The sequence below is a fragment of the Cricetulus griseus genome (assembly GCF_003668045.3).
Source record: "Cricetulus griseus strain 17A/GY chromosome 1 unlocalized genomic scaffold, alternate assembly CriGri-PICRH-1.0 chr1_0, whole genome shotgun sequence".
Lineage (NCBI taxonomy): Eukaryota > Metazoa > Chordata > Mammalia > Rodentia > Cricetidae > Cricetulus > Cricetulus griseus.
This window is the reverse complement of record NW_023276806.1, coordinates 60,162,175-60,184,080: the sequence shown is the minus strand read 5'-3', so window position 1 is coordinate 60,184,080 and position 21,906 is coordinate 60,162,175. Positions and strand designations below refer to the sequence as shown.

General features: G+C 44.3%; 3 non-coding genes across 3 annotated transcripts; 2 read left to right on the top strand and 1 right to left on the bottom strand.

The window, feature by feature from the left end:
* Positions 1 to 9,209: 9,209 nt before the first annotated feature.
* Trnav-cac lies at positions 9,210 to 9,282 on the top strand. The gene has a single exon. It is a non-coding gene; the product is annotated as a tRNA-Val (tRNA).
* Positions 9,283 to 11,418: 2,136 nt separating this feature from the next.
* On the top strand, positions 11,419 to 11,492 carry Trnan-guu. The gene has a single exon. It is a non-coding gene; the product is annotated as a tRNA-Asn (tRNA).
* A 4,363-nt stretch (positions 11,493 to 15,855) lies between these two features.
* Trnaq-cug lies at positions 15,856 to 15,927 on the bottom strand. Its single transcript has one exon. It is a non-coding gene; the product is annotated as a tRNA-Gln (tRNA).
* Positions 15,928 to 21,906: the final 5,979 nt, after the last annotated feature.

Genomic DNA, 21,906 nt, shown 5'->3' with positions numbered 1-21,906 from the left:
GTTTCACCGGCTACTGCCAGGTGTGGTTGGGCAGGCCTGTAATCTCAGTACTTGAGAGGTCCAGGCAGGATGATTCCTGCAACTTCACGGTCAGTCTGGGCTACATAATGAGGTCCAGGCCTCTCTTCACTACATAGTGACACTCTGGTTAAAACATAAGTAAATAAAAACCAAACAAAACACTGGACTTGGAAGGTAAGCAGAATGCAGCCTGCTTAAGTACCCTAGACCACACATCATTATAAGCTATTAGACCTTTGCAGATCAAAGTCTCTCAACCATTACCTTGCCCTGCTGCAGAAAACAGGGATATGCAGACACACAAGCCCTGCTGTGGACAAAAGTCAGCATCAACGTGGAAGGTGATGATCACTCTTCCTGAGGACCAGCTATGGGCCAGGCATGGTGCTGGGTACTTTAGCTACAACGTTATCACAGGGACAGAAACCCCCAAGCCAACTCAATGCTATACTTGAGGAGCAGGGCTGTTGACCTTGTTAATAGTGTTAGAATCAAAGAAAGCAGGGATAGAGCATCCTCTATTGCTGGGCCTCCCAATGCCTGGGCCAGGTCTTTCCACACAGCCGTTCAACATTACATTGTTCATTTCTCAAAACATGGTTTGAGATTTGTTATTCTCCACCCCAGAACTGGAAAAGCAAGCACTTTCCACATCCTTTTATTTATTATTATTTTTTGTTTGTTTGTTTTTCGAGACAGGGTTTCTCTGTGTAGCTTTGGAGCCTATCCTGGCACTCGCTTTGGAGACCAGGCTGGCCTCGAACTCACAGAGATCCACCTGCCTCTGCCTCCCGAGTGCTGGGATTAAAGGCATGAGCCACCAACGACCCACATTATTTAATTATTATTACTTTATTTATTTTGGTTTTAAGAGACAGGGTCTCACTATAACTCTTTCTGTCCTGGAACTCACTTTGTAGACCAGGATGGCCTCAAGCTAACAGAGATAGATCCACTTGGCTCTTCTTTCCAAGTGCTGGGACTAAAGGAATGCACAACTGTGCCAGGCTTCCATATCCTTTATCTGCATTTCTGAGGTGTCCATGTCCCTTTTATCACCCCTCCCTCATCCTCTGGTCCTCACCATTGTCAGAGATCATCTGGATTCTCCTGGGAAGGAGTGTAGCTGGACCTCACCCTCACGGCCATCAGAAGCATCTTAAGGCCTGCAAGTGAAGCCGGAAGAATGAGATGCAGAACAGAGCGTCTCTCAGACAAGAGGAGCTCTGGCCTTCTGTGTGTTTAAGAACTTAGAGTAGCCGGGCATTGGTGGCGTGCACGCCTTTAATCCCAGCACTTGGGAGGCAGAGGCAGGTGGATATCTGTGAGTTCGAGACCAGCCTGGTCTACAAGAGCTAGTTCCAGGACAGCCTCGAAAGCCACAGAGAAACCCTGTCTGGAAAACCAAAAAAAAAAAAAAAAAAAAAAAAAAAAAAAAAAAAGAACTTAGAGTAATGGCTATCTAGAAACTGCTATTGCTCTGGATAAAGAGTGTTACTAGCATTTTTAGAGTCCAAGCCTAGGTCCTAGCAGCTCAAAACAAGCTAGGCTCAAAAGGCTGATTGAGAGAGGAAACAGTCATGAAAAGTAGAGAAAGATTTATTCAGTGTGGCCACGTCGGGAATCAGAACACTAGGCCCAGTGATCTCCTCTATGTCCATCTGCTTGTCCAAATAGAGGGCGAGAAATAAGCATCACAAAGCAGCCCTGTTCACAGTGTGGCTCCACCCACCATCTTATCTCTGTTCCAATTTCTGGCAAATTGTTTGGGATCTTTGGCTGACACCAGGCTTCAGCTCTTTCCTTTTCCCATCACTAGATTCTGGGGAAATGTCAATTTCTTGGAAATCATTATTTCAGTAATGTCCTAGTTAGTGTTACTATTGCTGGGATAAAACACCATAACCAAAAGTAAGTTGGGGAAAAGGGGATTTGTTTGGCTTATGCTTCCACATCAGTGCTCATCATAGAAGGAAATCAGGACAGGAACTCAAGCAGGACAGGGAGCTGGAGTCAGCAGATTATACAGAGGCCATGGAGGAGTGCTGCTTACTGGTTTACTCCCTATGATTAGCTCAGCCTGCTCTCTCATAGAACCCAGGTCTACTGGCTCAGGGATGGCACTACCCACAATGGGCTGGGCCCTCTCCTGTCAATCACTAAGAAAATGCCCTACAGATTTGCCTATAACCCAGTTTGATGGGGGGGGGGCATTTTCTCAATTGAGGCTCCCTCCTCTCTGATGAGTCTAGCTTGCGTCAGGTTGACATAAAATTAGCCAACATAATTAGTCTGGTAGCCAGAGTGAGGGTGACAATATCTTCCTATCTGTGGGCATAATTACAAAATCAGGGAATTTTGGTTTTTTTTTTTTCTTTGTTTTTTTCAAGACATTGTTCCTCAGTAGCTATGGAGGCAGTTTTGGAACTTGATCTATAGACCAGGTCTGTAGACCAGGATGACCGTAAGTTCACAGAGATCTATCTGCCTCTGCCTCCTGAGTACCGGGATTAAAGGCCATCACTACTGCCAGGCAAACTCAGAGAAATTTAAAACGATTCAGTCTACAACCCAAATCATTACCCACATTTCAGGAAAGCAAACAAATGACAACGAAAACCAATTTTTATTTCTTTTCTTTCTGTGAAGTATACCCCCATTCTACGAGCTAGGACTCGTGAGAGCAAAGCCCAAAAGAAATTGTCTGGGTAAATAGAGAAGGACATGTGCAGATAAGGACAGGGGACATCAGCGTTGCTTTCTGCCTTGCTACTCTCGGGTTTGCTGAGCCAGACAGAAATTAAGAGAGTGAATGAATCCTCTCTTCTATGAATCCTCTCTTCTATCTGACTCATGTAAATTAATCTCCCCAAGCTCATCTGGCTGCACCAGATGGGAATGGGAAGAGAGGCAAGCAGACATCCAAGTTGAGCTAGCAACTCCCACACAGAATCAGTGCACAGAAGGCAGCCATAGGCATCCAGGTCACAAGGTCTGCTATATGGCAGCAGGCATGGATAGGACTTGGGCTGGTACTTACACATACACACACACACACACACACACACACACACACACACACACACACACGAGCTGATCATGCTGTCTTTTTTCTATGGCCATCTCCTATCTAGCAAGAGAGGCTGGACAGACCATCCATCATGCACTTCCTCCATGCCACTGTTACCAACTGAAGAGACTCAAAAGGCGCAGGTGGAGAGCACATGACTACACAGTCTCCTCTGAGCCTGCAGGGGTCTGTTCTTGGGGAACCAAACTGCCCCTCAGGACATGACTTCTCTCCCATCTGACACACTCAAATCTCACCCCCCTGCCTCCACCTGCATCTCCTCTCCTTGTTAAGATGAACTTTGGACTTAATCAGGTTAAGCCAGCCTTCAGGCGCTCTGCTTGGAGCCTCCTGGGGTCTGAGAACTGCAGAGAGGGGGGCACACACCACCAGCCCATCCAGAGGCTGCCAGCTTTTCAGTGCTAGTCCCGCCTCCACCCACGGGAAAAGGAGAGCCATTGGAGTATTGGACCTGCTTGCACCTACTGGAAGAGAACCTTGGACCCACCAGGAGAGTGAGAGACCCCACCAGCACCCACTGGAAGAAGGGATGGAAGACGGCAGTATAAGAACATATTCAACAACAGAAAGATCAATATGATGCCACCAGAGTCTAGGGACTCCACACCAGCGAGACCTGAACATCCCAACACAGATGAAGCAGAAGAGAACGACTCTAAAAAGCAACTTTATGAAGATGATAGAGACCCTCAAAGAGGAAATGAGAGAAGAAATGGAAGAAAAAAACAAACAAAAATGTAAGGATAAATCTTTCCACCAAGCCACCTGAGCCCCGCCACCACGTGAGCACCCAAAATAACAAACAGTCTTATGTTAGTTACAATGCTGCTGGCCAATGACTAGGATTTCTTAATCTATATATTTTATAAAGGCTGTCTTATCGAGGATGCTGGTGAAATGTGTCCTCTTTCCGGGATCACACGGCGGCTCCACAGAGAAGAGAGGAGGAGGAAAAGAGCGATTTCCTGCTTGTCCCTGCTTATATTCTGAGTCTGCCTGCTATGTCACTTCCTGCCTGGATCACAAGACTTCTCTTTACTGTATTTCCCAGAATCCTCCTCAGCTCCTAGTCCCATCTATCTTGTTCCCCTATTGGCCAACAGTGCTTTATTCAACAACCAATAAGATAAACATACACAGAAGGACTTCCCCATCGTCTCCCCTTTCCTGTCTAAATAAAAAGAAGAGTTTTAACATTAACATAATAAAATATAACAAACAGCTATCAAGTAAGAATTATAATTACAATATTTAGTGCATTAACATTTAGCAAGATCTAAAGAAAATATTCTATCATCTATCCTACCTTTGTGAGTCTAAAGTCTTATATGTAGCTTATCTTTTATAATAACTAAAGAAGACTATAACCATAACTATCTGTCTTCAACCCCATCAAAGACCACAGAAGATAATACATAAACTCTAGATCTGACAGAGAAATCTCGCTACCTGGACCGTCACCCACAGTTCCTCTGTAACGTTGGGGCATCCATCTTCAGCCCATAGGCCACAGTGTGTCTGGCAGACTTCTCAGTGAAGCAGGAACCCTTCAGGACTGTCTTGTTTTGCAAGTTCAGCAGTCACTTTCCTGTGGATCCTGCATGTCCAGTTTATCAAACAGTCCAGGCAAGAGCAGTTTCTTGCCCAAATGGCTAATCTTGTCATATTGAAGGCAAACTCCATAACGAGTTTCTTCGATGCCCATGCTCCTTTCTGACGTAATTGGTGTGCCAGGAGCAGTTGTGTCTTACTGCCAAGAAAAACCCTAAAACCATTTAAATGCCATATTTCTGTAGGTCTTTGAAAGGTTTGAAGAATATCTATCTCAAATGCATCTCTATATTATCTAGAAAACCTAACTAACCTAACTGTAAGTTTTGACTATTATACCTGACTATATACAATCTGTATTTAATTATGCATTACATTTTAAAAGATCTGTATAATCACAATACCAAACAGGAGGAGAAATTTACATATAACAAAATTAACCTTAAATTTGTATCAATAAATGAAAGTCCATACCAGTGTAAAGTATTCATTTCTATATCCTATTCCCCTTTTTTTTCCTTGAAAAAGAGATTGAGTGTGGTCATTACCATTTATAACCAAACCCATTTAAATGAAAATGAACATTTATAAACAATATTTGGGAATTTGGGCGTCGTTCATTCCAAACTGCTTCCTGCTGATTGGGGGTGATGTCTACACAAATGGGGATCATGATAAAACACAGAAATCCTGGCTGTAGTCATCTATGACTGCATCATCTCAGCTGTTTTGGATATAGGATCAGTTGGGCCAATGCTTGGGGGGGGGCAGGTCTTGCTTGATCAAACCATATTAATCTGGAAGGAATCCATCATAGCTTTCCATTTTCTGTGGAAACACAAAAACTTTTCCCAAGCAACCTGTCCTTATATTTAAATTTAGAAGTCAAAGCATTTTTAAAATATGTAAATTGGATTCATTCAGCAGCATTGATAATCAAGTGTCTTTTAGCAGTTGTTGCTCTTTCCTCGGCAATCAATATAAAGCCAACACAGTAACATAGAGAATCCAGACTCTGTGTATTTTCCATCTTTATGTGAAATGGCGGAAAAGACAAACTAAGAATTTCAAGACATAAACAAATCTCTTAAAGAAAACAAAGAAAGCCAAGAAAAAAACAACCAAACAAATGAAGGAAGCGATTCAAACGGTGCAAGGCTTCAAAGTTGAAATAGAGACAAAAAAAACAAAAAAACAAAAAAAAAAAACAAAGTCTGAGGAAATGCTAGAAATAGAAAAGCTGGACAAATGATCAGGAACTACAGATGCAAGCATAACCAATAATACAGGAGATGGAAGAGAGAATCTCAGGCGTTGAAGATACACTAGGACAAATAGATTCATCAACCAAAGAAAATCTTAAGTTCAACAAATGCCTAACACAAAATATCCAGGAAATATGGGACACCGTGAAAAGGCCAAACCTAAGAATAATAGGTATAGAAGAAGGTGAAGAAACCCACCTCAAAGGTGCAGAAAACATTTCAACAAAATCATAGAAGAAAACTTTCCCAACCTAAAGAAAGACATGCCAATGGAAATACAAGAAGCTTACATAATACCAATAGAGTGGACCACAAAAAATGTCCCCTTGCCACGTAATAATCAAAACACCAAGCATACAGAATAAAGAAAGAATATTAAGAGCAGCAAAGGAAAAAGGCCAAGTAACTTATAAAGGCAGATCTATCAGAATTACCTCTGACTTCTCCATGGAAACGCTGAAAGTCAGAAGGTCCTGGATAGATATTCTACCAACACCAAGAGACCATGGATGCCAGCCCAGACTACTGTACCCAGCAAAGCTTTCAATCAATATAGATGGAGAAAACAAGATATTCCATAACAAAACCATATTTAAACAATATATATCCACTAATCCAGACCTATAGAAACTTCTGGAAGGAAAACTCCAACCCAAGGAAGTTAACTACATTCACAAAAACATAGGCAATAGGTAATCACACTTCACCAACAGCCAAAAGAAAAAGCAGGGTAAATACTTCACAAAATTTGAAAATTTAAAGGAAATGGATAATTTTCTGGATAGATATCACTTACCAAAATTAAATCAAGAACAGATAAGCAATTTAAATAGATCTATAACCCCTAATGAAATAGAAGCAGTCATCAAAAGTCTCCCAACCAAAAAAAAAAAAAAAAAAAAAAAGCCCAGGGGACAGTTTATGCAGGAGATAAACTTAGAGAGACTGCTGAACTTTGCCAAGTCAGGGTAAGACAGTTTTTCAATTTCCCTGCTTCTGAGATGGTCCGTCTGATACATTAGGCCTTAGCCAAAGTTGGTTGCCCCAACTACTGTGTAGTTTGTAAGTGCGGAATCAGGATTTAACCCAGGTCTGTACACCCCACCCCCCAAATGGCCATGCAGCCCAAGGATGGACTTGAACTCCTGATACTGAAGAGCAACACCAGCACAGCCAGCTATAAGACGGTTTTTATTTCTACCTCTAGGGAAAGTACACTAAATTAATGTTTGTTTTTCAACAAATACATATAAATCCATATGGAATGGTTTTGGTGACAGGCATGTGTGTAGGCACCCAGACTATGAAATAAACACAGCAGCCCTTCTTTTCAGAGGAAGATACTCAACACTGTGTAAACATCTCACTTAAAGACACTTGTCGTTGAGATGTGTTGTTTATTCCTTGAAAACTAAGAATAAGCAAAAGACCTAAATAATGGTACCAAGAATAATGGGTAGGTCCCATACAAGACTCAGGGAGTACCTCAAAGTCAGACCAAAGAGACACACAGCACTACCAAAAAACAGTATATTAGGTTGGGAGTGTCCACAAGTGGCAGAGCGTGTTGCCTTGTCCTGGAGCTGCGCCTGCCTCTGCCTGGCCTCTAAGGACACTAAGGATGGGGGCGGCGAGGGGAGCAAGAGCGTTAACCAGGGTAAGAAGGGGCGGGCCTTGCAGACCTCAGGAACCTCCACATTTTGAAGGAGTCTGGAGGACGCAGCCAGGGTAGAAAGCTGCATCGATCGAGGTTTGGCTCCGAGACCCTGAACCGATCTCCAAGCTTCACTCCACGATGACCTCCTTCTTCTTGGGTTTCTGTGAAAAAACTAGGCGCCGCTGTTTTCCTCGGAGCGTTTTCAATCAAGTGTGCAGACCCTTGTCTACAAAATCCCTCCTTTTATGAACTTTAATTTTGAGCAAAGGCCGCAAAAGGCACTGGAGACCAGTTTACACCAGAGTCTAGATTTAGCCTGGAAGTTGTTGAATTGGTCTATCCTTATCCGTTTTTCTTTGATTTTGCTGGCTCTGTCCCTAGAACCAGCAAGAGCAAGGGCGGAGTTTCATCCAAGCGGCTCCTCTCTGGAGCAGAACTGCGCTCCAGACTGCAGAGACAGCGCCAAGTGACACTTGACAGCCTGTGGTCTTCGGGGTCCGCTGCCCTTCCCGCTCAGGTAACAGACTGGACATCTACTACCTGACTTGTCTTTGTTGAACCCCAAAGGATCTAGATGCTGCTGAAGATGAGAACTCTCTAGGTGGGTGCGGACGTGGGGAGACTCGCTACGAAGGGCAGGAGAGAAAAAGTCCCTCGAAATCTCTCCATTTAAAGCTACCAGGAAGTCTCTTTGGCTACAGAGGAGGACAAGCCCCCGCCCCGCCCGCCCCCAAGGAAAGCAGGATTAGGGAAACTGGAACCAGAAACTGACGGATTGGTTGATTAATCCGCTCAACCTCCTCAGCCTCTTTCCCCCGTCTGACAGTAATTGCTGTAAGGCGAACTGTACTGGGTTACAATTCGCACTTCATTTATAACCAGTTGAACAGGAAAATAGCAACAACAAAGATGCTTCAGATTTTGTAAGAAATAAACGAAAGCTGTCGTCCGAAAAAGAACCTCAAACCAAAGAAGTTCTGGAGTCGGCGTTAGGGATCCCAAAGTCTCCCAGTGACTGGTTTGAGGACCCCACCTACCTGACCTGGCGGGCGGGGTCTCAAACCAGTTTAATCCAGGCTGCGGGCGAGTGACTTGGCCTAGCTTGATATTTGGTGTTAATAAATAAATAAAAATAAAAATAATAACTTGTAAGGTGATTAAGTACTGGATTTTGAGTTCCACTGACTAAATGACCGCAGCCGGAACCCGGGTGGCCCCCGTGGTGGAGACACTAAAGGCCAACAATAAGGGCTTGAGAGGGAAGAGTGTGGGGTCCGGCCACTCGAGCCAGGGGGAGAGCGGGGCCTCTGGGGAATAGTCCTGCAGCTTCTGGGTGGAACGGACGCACCGATCTTAGTTCAAGGGTCAAGAACCTTGACTGGCTGCTGGGGGTTGAGGGGAGTCACCAGTCACCCTGGTGAGGGGCAGCATTCCGACCCCCAGAGTGCGTGGGCGGACTTCGCAGGGCCGCTTTGCGGCTGCCTGCCTGCCTGAAGGATCGCTGGTGTGCCCGGGACTTGCTTCTGTTACAATCTTAAATGCCTATGGATTTCATCTGTAAGAAACTGAGAGATCGGAGGGACATAGTTTTCATGGAGTTTCTCAAAGGCATGGCTCGCATGTGGTTTCCGTAGTGTAGTGGTTATCACGTTCGCCTCACACGCGAAAGGTCCCCGGTTCGAAACCGGGCGGAAACACAGGCGGTGCATCTTTTTCTTAAACTGAAATTGCAGTCCTTTTATATGGTGAGTAGTATGGAAAAGGCTGGCTCAGCTTATGATTACACACTAGTGTGAAGCAGCCCACCACCCCCAGGCTCGCTCTCTCTCACTGTGGACCCAAATGCGTCTGTGTAAGCCTTGGCTCCCCTCCACCCCCAAAGCCTTCGGAGCTTTTGGAAGGCACTCAGGGTTAGACGAGGTCATGACAGTGCCACCCTCAGGACTAGGTCAGTGTCCTTACTTGAAGAACCAACAGCCCAGAGATGTGTCCCTCCCTCCTCGGGGTGGTCTGTCTTACTGGGAATGGGAACAGCAGCTGGTGTAAAAGAAACCGTTCCATTTGCTTAAACTGTAGGGTTTGATGCTTTGCTAGGACAGCCTGAGCTGGAAATCCGCTGGCTCGGCACTGTGGAAGGAAAGTTCGGGTCTTTCGATTCCAGGGCTGGTGAGAGGCGTAAGAATGGGCCTAGAAGGAGGAAGGGTGCCGAAGTTGGCGAAGACGCGGTGCAGAGAGGAGCTTTGCGTCCTGAGCCTCAACTAAAAGGAGGTCCGCTTGACTGGACAGTGCGTCCTCATGCGAATGTCACGGCACTCTCCTGCGCAGGGCAACTTGGAGTTGTAATGACATTTGGGTTGGAGGGAGGGAACACGACGACAGAAGAGGTTCTGAAAGAGACCACGACAGCTTTTCTACTGGCTTGGGAGACACTAACCCTAACCCGCAAGGTGTTTCTCCTGGGTGAGACTCACACCACTGCACTCCGGAGACGCTGATCCACGCGGGTTCTCCAAATGTGGGGACCTCGGCGGCACAATCTATGGTATCGGCGGACTGCAGCAATACACTTCTAAGGTCCACTCTGGCTGTCGTCGTGTCCCCCCCCCAACTTAGTCACGTGTAGCTAGGTGTATGTATCTGACTTGGGGAGGGGGCGCTGCTCTGAGGGTTTCTGTCATGTCAGGTCCAGTAGGGTGCAAAGCACTGCCTGGAAAAATCTGGGTGCAACGTGATCTCCCCAGGTCTGTTTTGAAAGAACGCTGTGCTGAGCGAACGAGTTTAGTCCCCGGTGTCTAGTCAAACGACCCGTAGACTGGCCCAGCCGAGGCACTCACTCCACCCCGCGGCTCTGCACGCTAGAACCAGAAGCAGACAAGTCGCCGCTCTGGACGTGGTGGTTCATTACCTTCATTCCAGCACTCGGGAAGCAGTGTCGTTGAGTCCAAAACCAACCAAAAGAAAAAACAAAACAAAACAAAAGAATCTATGCTTCCTCCCAGGTTTCTCTTGATTTTCTTACAGTCTCCCGAATTCAAGACCAATACCATTTAATGAGGCTTTTTTTTTTTCTTCCTTTTCATGACCACCTCACCCTCAACCCCTTTCCCTATGCTCTTCCTTTTGAGCGAAGCGTGCTCAGTCTCTCAAGAGCGTTCCCTTCTCCCTCCTCTTTATTCAGAAGCCGGAACAAGAGAGCTGGTGCAGTACGTGTTATTTTTTTATTTTTCTGCTTAAAGAAGACACACGCAGAAAATCCAAGGTTTCTCCTGACCAGTACCCTGACATGGTGCCCGTCCGTCCGTCCGCCCCCTTCCCCCCACTCCCCGCCGATCTCCCCCCCCCCCCCCCCCGCCTCGTCCGCCAGCCGGACTCAGCCAGTAGGGTGGTGGGAGAAGGTGGAGTCGAGAAAAGAAGTGGGAAAAGTAGGTCAGAGGCACCGGCCAGATTCAGAGAAATGTGTTCGGATGGGAAGAAGAAAAGAAAAACGCCAGAGAAAAACGAGGCTCTGCAGCTGTTCCACAGTAAAGCAGATTAAAAAAAAAAAAAAAAAGCCAAAAGTGGCTTAGGATGCCTAGTGATGTTTTAGTGTGTGTCCAGGTTGCGTAGGTCCTGATCTGAGACCTGGTAGTGAGATGTCCTGGCTTGGACCCACTGGGACTAACTCTTGTATCTTTTGGTTTTCTTTTAATCCAGGCGGTCCGAGAGTATACTTTACCTCCCGCCGAGATCCCAGAGAGAACAGCGGGGCATGCATGCGCAGGGAGAGAACGCGGAGCCTAGCCGGAGGCAGGTGTCTTGTTTCTTAGAGAACTGAGTAGGGACCAGTTACCTGTGTCTCCGTGGCGCAATCGGTCAGCGCGTTCGGCTGTTAACCGAAAGGTTGGTGGTTCGAGCCCACCCGGGGACGTGCAAGCTCTCACTGAGAGTTAGCTCCTCTTTTCCACTCTGAATTCATAAAGTTTGTTCTGCCTTTGAACAGAGCAGAGCGTTCTTTGTGAATAAGGTTAAGCAAAATTCTCTTCAGGTCCTGAACTAAGTTGTGTGAGCAGGTAGAGCCAAAAATATAAATTGGTAAGATTTTATTCCTGTTTTTGCCACTAATATTTATCTGTCTTCCATAGACTTTTGACATTTGGTCTGGTGTTTCATAGTTATAAATAATGACAACAGCTATTCTTGTGTACACATCTGCAGTCCCTTATGCAGGCGCTTCTATAGGGCAGAGTCCTGAAGAACAAAGTGTTTAATGCTAGCGGTTAAATTAAAAACAACAAAATCAGTTGTCTCCTTTGTTGGCTTATTAGTTGTAATTCTTTCCCTGTTTTTATTGAGTCCTTAATGATTCAATCGATTTAGTAGTTTTTAACTCATAGTCTATCTTCAAGTTTTATTGCATTATGCATTTGCTATTATGTATTACGTTAATGTGGTTCCCCCCCACCTTTGGAGATGTCGCAATCCATCTTTATTACTTTTGTTTAAAGTCAGACATTTTTTAAGAGAATGGAAAAAAACAAGACTAGAGACGCTATGCTTAGCTGGGCGTTGGTGGCGCACGCCTTTAATCCCAGCACTCGGGAGACAGAGGCAGGCGGTGAGTTTGAGGCCAGTCTGGTCTCCAGAGCCAGTGCCAGGATATAGGCTCCAAAGATACACAGAGAAACCCTGTCTCAGAAAAGCAAAAAAAAAAAAAAAAAAAAAAAAAAAAAGAGGGACGCTGTGCCAACACAGACACCATTTACGATGTCCCTCATTCTTAGTGTACATACAGATTCACTCCTAATGTCCTTATATTGACATAAGCAGATTCACTCCTAAGTAGCAGCTACTTTCACTCGTTCTCGTTGTGTGTGGTGCAGGAGGGCTGCTAGCTCTTCTGGCATCTGCAGAGGTCCCCCCTTGACGCCCCTCTCCCCATCCTTTAAAGGCAGGCAGGCTGCTGATCTCTGTGTGTTGTGTATCTACCACCACTTAAGTATCCCTGCCACTCATTTTGAGATATTTTTTTCTTTACCAATATGTTTTAGCCATATAATCCTATGTGCACAGGTGTGGTTTTCCTCTTCTAGTTGTTTAAATCCTTAGGTGAATTGATAATTCTCATTACAATTGGAAAATTTTCAATCACTGGTCCCTATTTTTTTTCTTTTCTTCTCCTTCAGTCTATTCAAGATCCTCGGTTACTGGTTTTTAGGCCTCTTATACTTCCCTACAGTTCACTGATGCTCTTTCATAACCCTTTTTTCTTCTCTTTTGGATTTTGGAGACAGGGTTTCTCTGTGCTGTAACTCATTTTGTAGACCACACTCAGAGATCCACCAGCCAAGTGCTGGGATCAAAGGCATTGCCATCACGTGAAATAATACGGAGAATTGTTAACTGAATTCTGGAAAGTGACAAGTCCATTTCCAGGAGAGAGAGAGAGAGAGAGAGAGAGAGAGAGAGAGAGAGAGAGAGAGAGAGAGATTTGTCTTTGTGAACTTCTACTGCAAGCAGGAATCTACCGTGTGCTTGAATGAAGCTATACAGACATAAACGCTTTTGCCATGCTAATTATAATGGGTTAGAATACCAACAAGCTCCAATCACAGACCAAGTCATGTCAGGGAGGTGAGTGGCAAAGGAAGGATTTGATCACCTAGAATATTTAAAAGTGTCTGTTTAAAACGGAAAAAAAAAAAAGTCTGTTCTCTGTTCTCTGATCTGGTGGCTAGGATTTGGCATTTTCACTGCTGTGGCTCAGGTTTGGTTCCTGGTCAGGAAAATGTGTTTTGTAAACTCGATGATGGAAGTGTTAAAAGTTTAGACAATCAAGATACTAACATCTTTCAGGAAAGGAGAAATTGACCTATTCTCTGGGATGCCCTTACTTCAGACTCTCCCGGGTGCTAATAATCTGTTAAACCTTTCCCATTTCTGAGTTCTAATTCAAGAAGCCTGACCGGCCGTCCCCTTTCTGTCTCCCAGGGTTCCAGCTAAAATCCTAAGTTTGTTTGCCCTGACACTGACTGAGCATTCCTTCTCTGTGTCTGCGCTTTTTCCATTGCCCCATCAGGTTCTCACAGTTTGGCTAGCATCCACAAGGCTCTGGGTTCAATTCTACATAATGAAAGAGAATATGAAGGAAATTATAACTGTAATAAATTTTAAAATAGAAAACCTTGGATTTAGGAACAATGAGGACCTAAATGTTGATTCTGGAGAAATATTCCAGAAACAATTACAATCAATTTGATTACGTGATGGAAATGACAGAAAGTTAATGCACTTGAAGAGAGAAATAAAAACCACACACGAAGCACAGAAGTGAATGGAGCAACTTTTCTAAAGATTAACAAAGCTTTGGAACCTGTGGGAGTAATGTCAAAAGTCGTAACATCAGGAAGATGAAGAAAATGTGGAAAAATAGTTGCCTACTACTGAATTAGTTGAGACGCGTTGTTGGTTAGCGCCCGCAGAGTATGTCGTTCCAGAAGGTACGATCTGCAAAGAACTGCAGCCTTCACACAGTGGGGACCACGCTTCATAGCCCTCTGCCCGTCCGGTGTCTCAAGGATCGCCTTCAGCCACAGCTTCCAAATGTCTACCAAGCAATCGCCATGTAAAATTTGATGAGGTCGAATTTGAATATAAAGCCAAGCTTCAGTCCGTGAAAGGCAGAGGATGTGTAGCAGAGAGCAATAGAGCCAGACCAATCTGGGCATTCATGAGCCCCGAGGAACTGCAGAGTACCCTAGATAGTAGGAGCTCAATTCCAACTGAGCATCAGTCAGACACTTGAATCTAGAAAGTCATCAGCTCTCTCCTGTATCCAAGAGGAGAGCTGGAGGGCTTTGCACCAAGAGACCCTGCCCACCCGCCTTCTTCCGGGATGTTCCCGCCCGCTCGCCTGCCGGGTCCCAGTTGAGTCACTGAGAAAGGAGTTGCGGCTTCCTGGAGCACAACTTACCTAGAGATATATTTCTGTGCAAAGTTGTCTTCTACACACTAAAAGCGATCCATTAAACATTTCGAGGACATCTTCACTCAAGTATTTTCTGTCAAATCTGAAGAATCTGTCTTTGCAGAACACATAGCATAGCACATAATAGCGATCACGTGTATGACAAAATCCATCACTATCAATGACAATTGTCCGATTTACTCTTCTGGGACAACACATTTTCGCATTTAAAAATAAAAACAGAAAAGAAAACCCTTTGGATTTGTGATATTAGAAAAATATCTGTCTCTGTAAAATCAATCAACAAACAAACGAAAAACCTATTAGGATGGTTGGTTTTCCAGTACGCGGAACTCGTTTCATAAATGTGGTTTCTGTCTGATATTGGATACTTAAATTTTACTGGGACCTAACTAAGACTCAATCTTTTCTGGGAATGGTCCCACTGGTAGACAGATGCATCTCAGCACTCCTAGGTTTCTAGTAATTCAGTCAAATTGACGATCGAAGCCAATGTCAGGGTGGTTTAAATCTAGATCGGACAAAAAAAAAAAAAGATGCCAAGTTATCCATAGTAAATTGTGGTAATACGGGTGTTCTTTGTGTACTTGTCAATTGTATTTGTTTTATTTATTTATTTATTTATTTAAAAAAATTGATTGGCCCTGGGTTTGGAGTGGGGCACGGGATGGACGTGGAGCAAGCGAGGGGAACGTTTACTGAGAACACAGATCCAGAAAGAATGTTGTTTGAAATGAAAATGTTGGGAGCGCAGTTGTTGAGATAAATACTATTGAGTCGGCAGGAGGATCATGAGGGGATCTGGGACAGTTTTATACTTGTCATTTGGTTTTACATTCAGTCTTTTTAAATGATTCATATTTCTTTTGATTTTTGCAATTTGCCATTCTCTTCCAGTGCTTGCGAGCCTGTCTTCCGGAGGAGCCAGGCTGCCTGCATTCCTCCGGTTCTAATTCTTGCTTTGCAATGTCATTTCACTACTGTTATCGGATTTCCCGTTTTCCACCCGACGTTCTGCAAACCCGCCAGCACAACAGGAGTTTCTGCCAGCACACTGCCAAGCAACCTCACCTTTCCACCCCCGAAGCCACATGAGGAAAAAAAAAAAAAAAAAGCCAGACCACTCTCCAGGCATGCTCTAGCCGTCTCGGTATCCGCTGCAATCTGCGAGTGAACAGAGAGACCTTGGGCCACCCAGCCCCAGCTGAGTCTCCAGGGACCTGCTGGGACGCCTGGAAGGACCTGCTGGGACTTGCGTGAATACAGATAGAAACGAAAGAAAAGGAGTACTTTGTCTTAAAGTGAGAGGTCCCACCGAGATTTGAACTCGGATCGCTGGATTCAGAGTCCAGAGTGCTAACCATTACACCATGGAACCTACATACTGCTGCTCTCTGTATCATCCCATTGATTCTGTAAAAGAGTATCCATTTTCTTAATTGTTTTGTATATTATATTTTATCTGTGTCTCAGGAAATAAGAAGCGAAAGTTAAGTCTCCTATGGGCTTAAAACCGAACAAGAGCCCCTGTCAAAAGCAACACATTCTCCCTTTACCACACTCTGTCCTGAGATGAAATTTCTAAAAGCAAAGGTGTTTATTTCTTTTGCCTGTCATACTATCCCTCTTCCTCCAAAGAGGCTCAGTGATGAAAGAGTTTGATCTAGGACTTCTCTCTTCTCTCTTGGACGACTGGCACCTATAATGTTTCACACCATCCATCTCAGTGATGGCCTTCTTGGAGCTTCTTGGAGCTGCACGAACAACAGAAATAGCCCCGACTCAGAGCCCCAATTAGAAGGACCCCGACTCAGGGGCCACACCACCCATAACTAACGTACAGTTGTAAGCCTGCGATAGGAAGGTCTGACGGAACCTTCATGAGTTTCTTCATATTAACGTGTGTGCTTCATTTGGGTTAAGCTTTTCCTGCAAAAACAAACACCATGCATATTTCTTGAACAAAATAAGAATCAGAGATGTTTGAGTGGTTTAGATGTAAACCACTCAAACTAGATCACGTTTCTCTGAAATCCATCTGTGCTGGCCAAGACAGAAGACGTGGCTCTGATATTTAGACAGTATTTTCTGAGAGTTGGCCATTGGTTCCATTCCAATTCCCTTATCATAACTGAAAATTTTCATTTCTTAAAGTTGATACTATCCAAAGGTATCTAAATCACTCCCTGGAGGGCCATCGACTATATGTATCCGAGGCCTCATAAAACACATAGATAAAAATCAATATTCTATCCCAAAATAGTAATGTGTGCATATTGCAGGAACGGTCTCCAGGCACCCTTGGGTTATTAAAGATAAGCCTGTGTTCTTTACAGTTTTAATTAAAAATTCCTATTTATAATTCTGGCACAATGAAGGCAATTTTACGCTTTTCAGGGAGAGGAAAGAGAGGAATCCATAAACTGGTCATGAGAAACAAAATGAAACAAAGTTAAGTTTGATTGGTCAGAGTGGAAACTAGCTAGTTAGTCCTTTATGATTGGTAACGTCTTTGGTTTTGTTTATATCTGGTCTGAACTGTTTGATTTGGAGCTAGGCAAATCCATGAAAGCCGAGCTAGCTTCTACCTCCCTGTCTTCCTGCCTTAGCCAGCAGTGCACTGGGATTACTGGCGTGTAAACCGGCTCTCACTGTTTATCCTGGGCTTTGGTGTGCTTACCCAGGATCCTAGAGCTCTAGGCTTTCTCAACCTAACAGCAGTGAGAGAACCTCTCACACACACCACACTCACTTTCTAAATTATGTGTGCGCACACATGAGCGCAGCTCCCGTGGAAGACCGGAAGCACTAGATCCCCTGGAGGTGGAATTATTAAGGGCTGTGTGCAGCCAGCATGAATGCTGGGAACCCAAACTCTGGAAGAACAGTTAGTTAATAGATTCTCTTGACCACAACCACTGAGCCATCTCTCTACCCCTCTCCCCATTTCTTTAAAAAAGTTTTTGGGAGAAGTTGGTCAAAATTTGGCTTAAACACCATTCTCAGTCAATGTCAAAGCCGGTTGGTCTGTGACTTGGAAGGGAACTGGTGAGCTATCCATGTCAGGCTCATTGAAGAAGTCTTTTATCCACTGTTCCGCTTAGTTGATATTGCTCTGACCATAATGAGACCATGTGGCTTTGAACACAGAAGTCTCATACTTAGAACATTTAAGAGAATGTGGCAGATCAGGGAGATTCCAATGAGGAATCTCAAGAGGAAGATAGCAAAAGATTGCAGCATGGTCCCTCACTCAAGTCCCCACCAAACCAAATAAGAGAAACAAAAGGAAAACCAAGATGGATGTCCAGAATGAACATTAAGCTCAGAAGAGGTTTTGGCTTGTTTGTTGTTATGTTTTTTGAGGCAGGGTGTGGTGGTATTTTGTTTATGATCTAACAAATAAAGCTTGCCTGAAAATCAGAGTGCAAACCTAGCCACACTAGTTACCATAAAGGCCAGGCAGTGGTGTTACATACCTTTACTCCCAACACTAAGGAGATGGAGACAGGTAGATCTCTGTGAGTTCAAGGCCACCCTGGGCTACGTGAGAATGAATCAGTCTAAAAGGGAAACAGGGTTCACACCTTTAATCCAAGCACTAGGGAGGTGGAGACAGGAGTGAAAAGGCTGGGCAGAGAGAGGAATATAAGGCAGGAGGAGACAGGAACTCAGTGTAGTTGGGAGCAGTTTAAGGATCACCCTTTTGATCTGAGCACTGGTAGAAGCCGAAACTCTCTGGTGGCTGACCCTTGCTTTTCTGATCTTCAGCTTGAACCACAATGTCTGTCTCTGTTTTATTATTATTATTATTATTATTATTATTATTATTATTATTATTATTATTATTCATGCTATATCCTTTATGCTTTAAGTTAGCCAAGATTTAACTCAGTTGCCTTTCTCCTGGAATCTATGGGATTAATAATATGTAACTAAAGCTTACTTTTACTGCTTTCAACAAAACTAAAGCCAGACATTCACCAAGGCTGTGAAACAGATTTTATTCTGTGACTACCAAACATAGCCACCACTGTTGTGTTTCAGACATGAGTGCCCAGGAATTCTAAAGGAGAGTGGACAAGCAGAGGGCAGGGGAGGGATGGGGGTTGGTCACAAGTGAAAACCAACAAAGGTTTTACCAGTGCAAATGCCTTTCTCATCAGGCTTCTGTGGCTCAGCTCCCTGCAAGTTACACTTTGTCCCTTCCTCTGTGGAGACTGGAGACGCTGCCCAGGGGTCCGGAGTCATTGTAAATCTCTGGCACACTTTTCCACTATCAAGCATGTTGGTGCTGCAGAAGAACCACAGCGGCATGACTACTCTCAATGGCAGCCAGAGTTGTAAAAGGTGGAGATTCAGTTTCAAGGATGAATCCTCACGGGATAGTGTGGGCTTTTTCTCCTGGCCCCTTCAGCATTTTTTCTAACACTTGAAAGATCCCTGAGAGGCACATGCTTGCTTTCCTATCAGTAATGTTTGCTTTAAAACCATTTTCTAAAAGAAGAGACAGAGGGGAGAGGGGTGGATAAAGAGGAAGAGAAGGAGGAAGAGAACGGTGTGGGAGAGGAGGAGAAAGTAACAGAACCTAGGTTGTGAGGAAGAAAAGGAGTGCAGAGGAGTACTCTGCTCATCGAATCACTTTCAGAATTTTCACCCCCAAACAGCAATTCCAATTGTTCTCTTCTCAAAACAAGAATAAAAACAAGGCACTGGGAGATGTTTCAGAGGTTAAAAGTGCTTGTTGCTCTTCTAGAATGACCCAGGTTCCGTTCCCAGCACACATATGGTGGCTCACAGCTGTTTGCTCCAAAGGATCTGGTTTGCAGGCAACAAACACACATATGTGCAGGCCTACACATACATTTTTTAAATTTATTTATTCTCCTTTCATATGTTTCATCCCAACCACAGATTCCCCTCGCTCCATACACATATTTTTTAAAAGAATATGGCCTGTTTCTTTTCTTTCCAGGACAATTTATCAGGTGTTACCAAACATAAAAATAAACAAATACTTTGATTTAGAAATTGCTTTTTCAGATTCTATCATATATGTGATATATTTGTTATACTACATATTATATGTACATGTTATATATTATAATATAAATATTATATTGAGAGAGCACAGATTTTAAGGAATTTTTAAATATTTACTATTCCAACCACACCACACACACACAAAAAAATCTCCCATTTTTGAAGGGCTGGTACAGGTGATGGAACCAGTGTTGTGGACATGTTCTTTTTTACCTTTTTTTTTTAATGTATGTGTAAGGGTGTGTCAACGGTATGCATGTCTTTGTACCACATGTGTGGTTAGTACCCAGGAAGGCCAGAAAAGGGTCCTGCATTGAGTACAAAGGAGAGAGCTCTTACTCCTCTCTTGGACGTTGTAGTGGGACCGGCTGCCACATGCTCCTGCTACTATGTCTCCCCTGAGGCTGAACTGAAGCTCAAACTACGAGCCAAATTTAGCTCCACCTTCTTTGAGTTGCTCTTCTTGGATATTTTGTCATAGAAAGTAAATGCAAGGAGCCATTTAATTTTGGAGACAACCTGCAAAGAAAGCACTTCTACCTAGCCTACTTCAAAACGTGAAATTTAGGTACAGAAAACCTCGGTGATTTTTTTAAAGTCTTCACAGCCTCTGAGGCTCCCCTCAAGTCTGCGGCAAGCTTCCTGTTCTCCTCAGGTATTGGCAGCCTCCCAGAGGCCTGAAGCTTTCAAAACCAAGTCTGGAGATTGGGTCCAGGGAGTGGGTTGACAAAGTGTAGCTAGAAAGTGGGGTTCTGGAGCTCCGGAACCAGCATTTGTGGGAAGAAAACAAACCACAAACGTTTCTTTCAGGATTTTAATGTTCTGAATAAGGCTTTTAAGTCTTTAGGTGCAGATGGGGCTTTCTCAAGGTTCTTACAGATAATCTCGAAGGTCACTGGGTATGGGCGATGAAGGGCAGAAAACCATAGTTAAGGGGTTACCACATGTCTTAGTCATTTGTCCCTGAGTGCCTGAACCAATCACATCTCAAAAAAAAAAAAAAAAAATGTAGAAAAGGATTTACAGATGGTTTCGAGCCACCCTGTGGGCGCTAGGAACTGAACTCGGGTCTTCTGCAACAGTATTCTTAAATTTAACTCCTGCTGTCTGTTTCCTAGGTGAATTTCGCTGCCCTTCTGGGTCCCTTCAGAGATAGAAGCAAGGTGCAATGCAAGATTCACCTAAGAGGAGGAAGGAGATTATCATTTGAACACAGCTCTGGGGAATTAAACGTAGGTACTACAAACCTTAAACCAACTGTTAGTGTCAATAAGCCTGCAGAGAGAAAATGGAATGCTAATTGGCGGTAAGACAGTGATTGGAAGTCCGGACGAGGAGCGAGGCGTTTTCTTGAGAGTCGAAGCTGTCTGTAGCGTTAGAGTCAAGTGAGATCTATGGAAATCAGGGGTGCATGAGGCTGCCATGTCCGCACCCTCTTTGAAAACTCGAGGAATTTCGTACGGTGTGGGAGAGAGCACCGGTCGGTGGGTGCAGAGGAGCGCGGGAGAATTGTGTGTGTCCGGGGAGGCCCGCCAACACTTGTGGCAAAGTGTCCGTGTGTTCAGAGCTCAGGTCTCGTAGGGCTGAGTAGGGGCTGGGGGTGGAAAAGAACACTTGCCCTGCAGGGAAAACATTGTTATCCAGAAGGGGGTTTTCCTAGAGACTCACTGCAACTGGGGTATGCTAATAACCTGTGACTTCCACAAATGCAGAGAAGTCCGCTGCATAATTTGTATTATTTGCAGCTGAGTTCAGGCTTTCTCCTTATAATTTGTCACAAAAGATAGCTGAGAGAAAAACAACTAGCAAGAGTTTGTAAGGGTTTTGTTTGATGACCTCGCCTGCCTCTGTTTAGGACGCAGCTCGGACTCAGGGACAGTGGAGATAAGAAGGGAATTCGTATGTGGTTGTTGAGAGTCAAACCTGGATTCTTCTAAAAAGAGCTCTTCGTCTGAGTCCCCCTCCTCCTCTAGCTCCTTATTAGAGAGTTTCTTTCTTTTTTAAAAAAATTTCTTTAATTACTACTCATATTTACATATCCATCCCCCACTCCCTCGCCCTCCCATCCACCCATGCTCCCCCTCAAACCCCCCCAACCCATCTCCCAATTCCTCCCCAGGGACTATTTTCGAGAGTTTCTTGAAACTTAATCTTGGCGAGAGCATTAAATAACGTGAGTTGTTCTCACACAAAAAGATTTTTGCGCTGATGAGAGAGACATCGGAACCCTTACTCAAAACTTCTTACTCAAAAGCTACAGTTGAATGATAAGGAAACCTCAGGACAGACCCCTAGGGATGAAAACCTTTTTGGT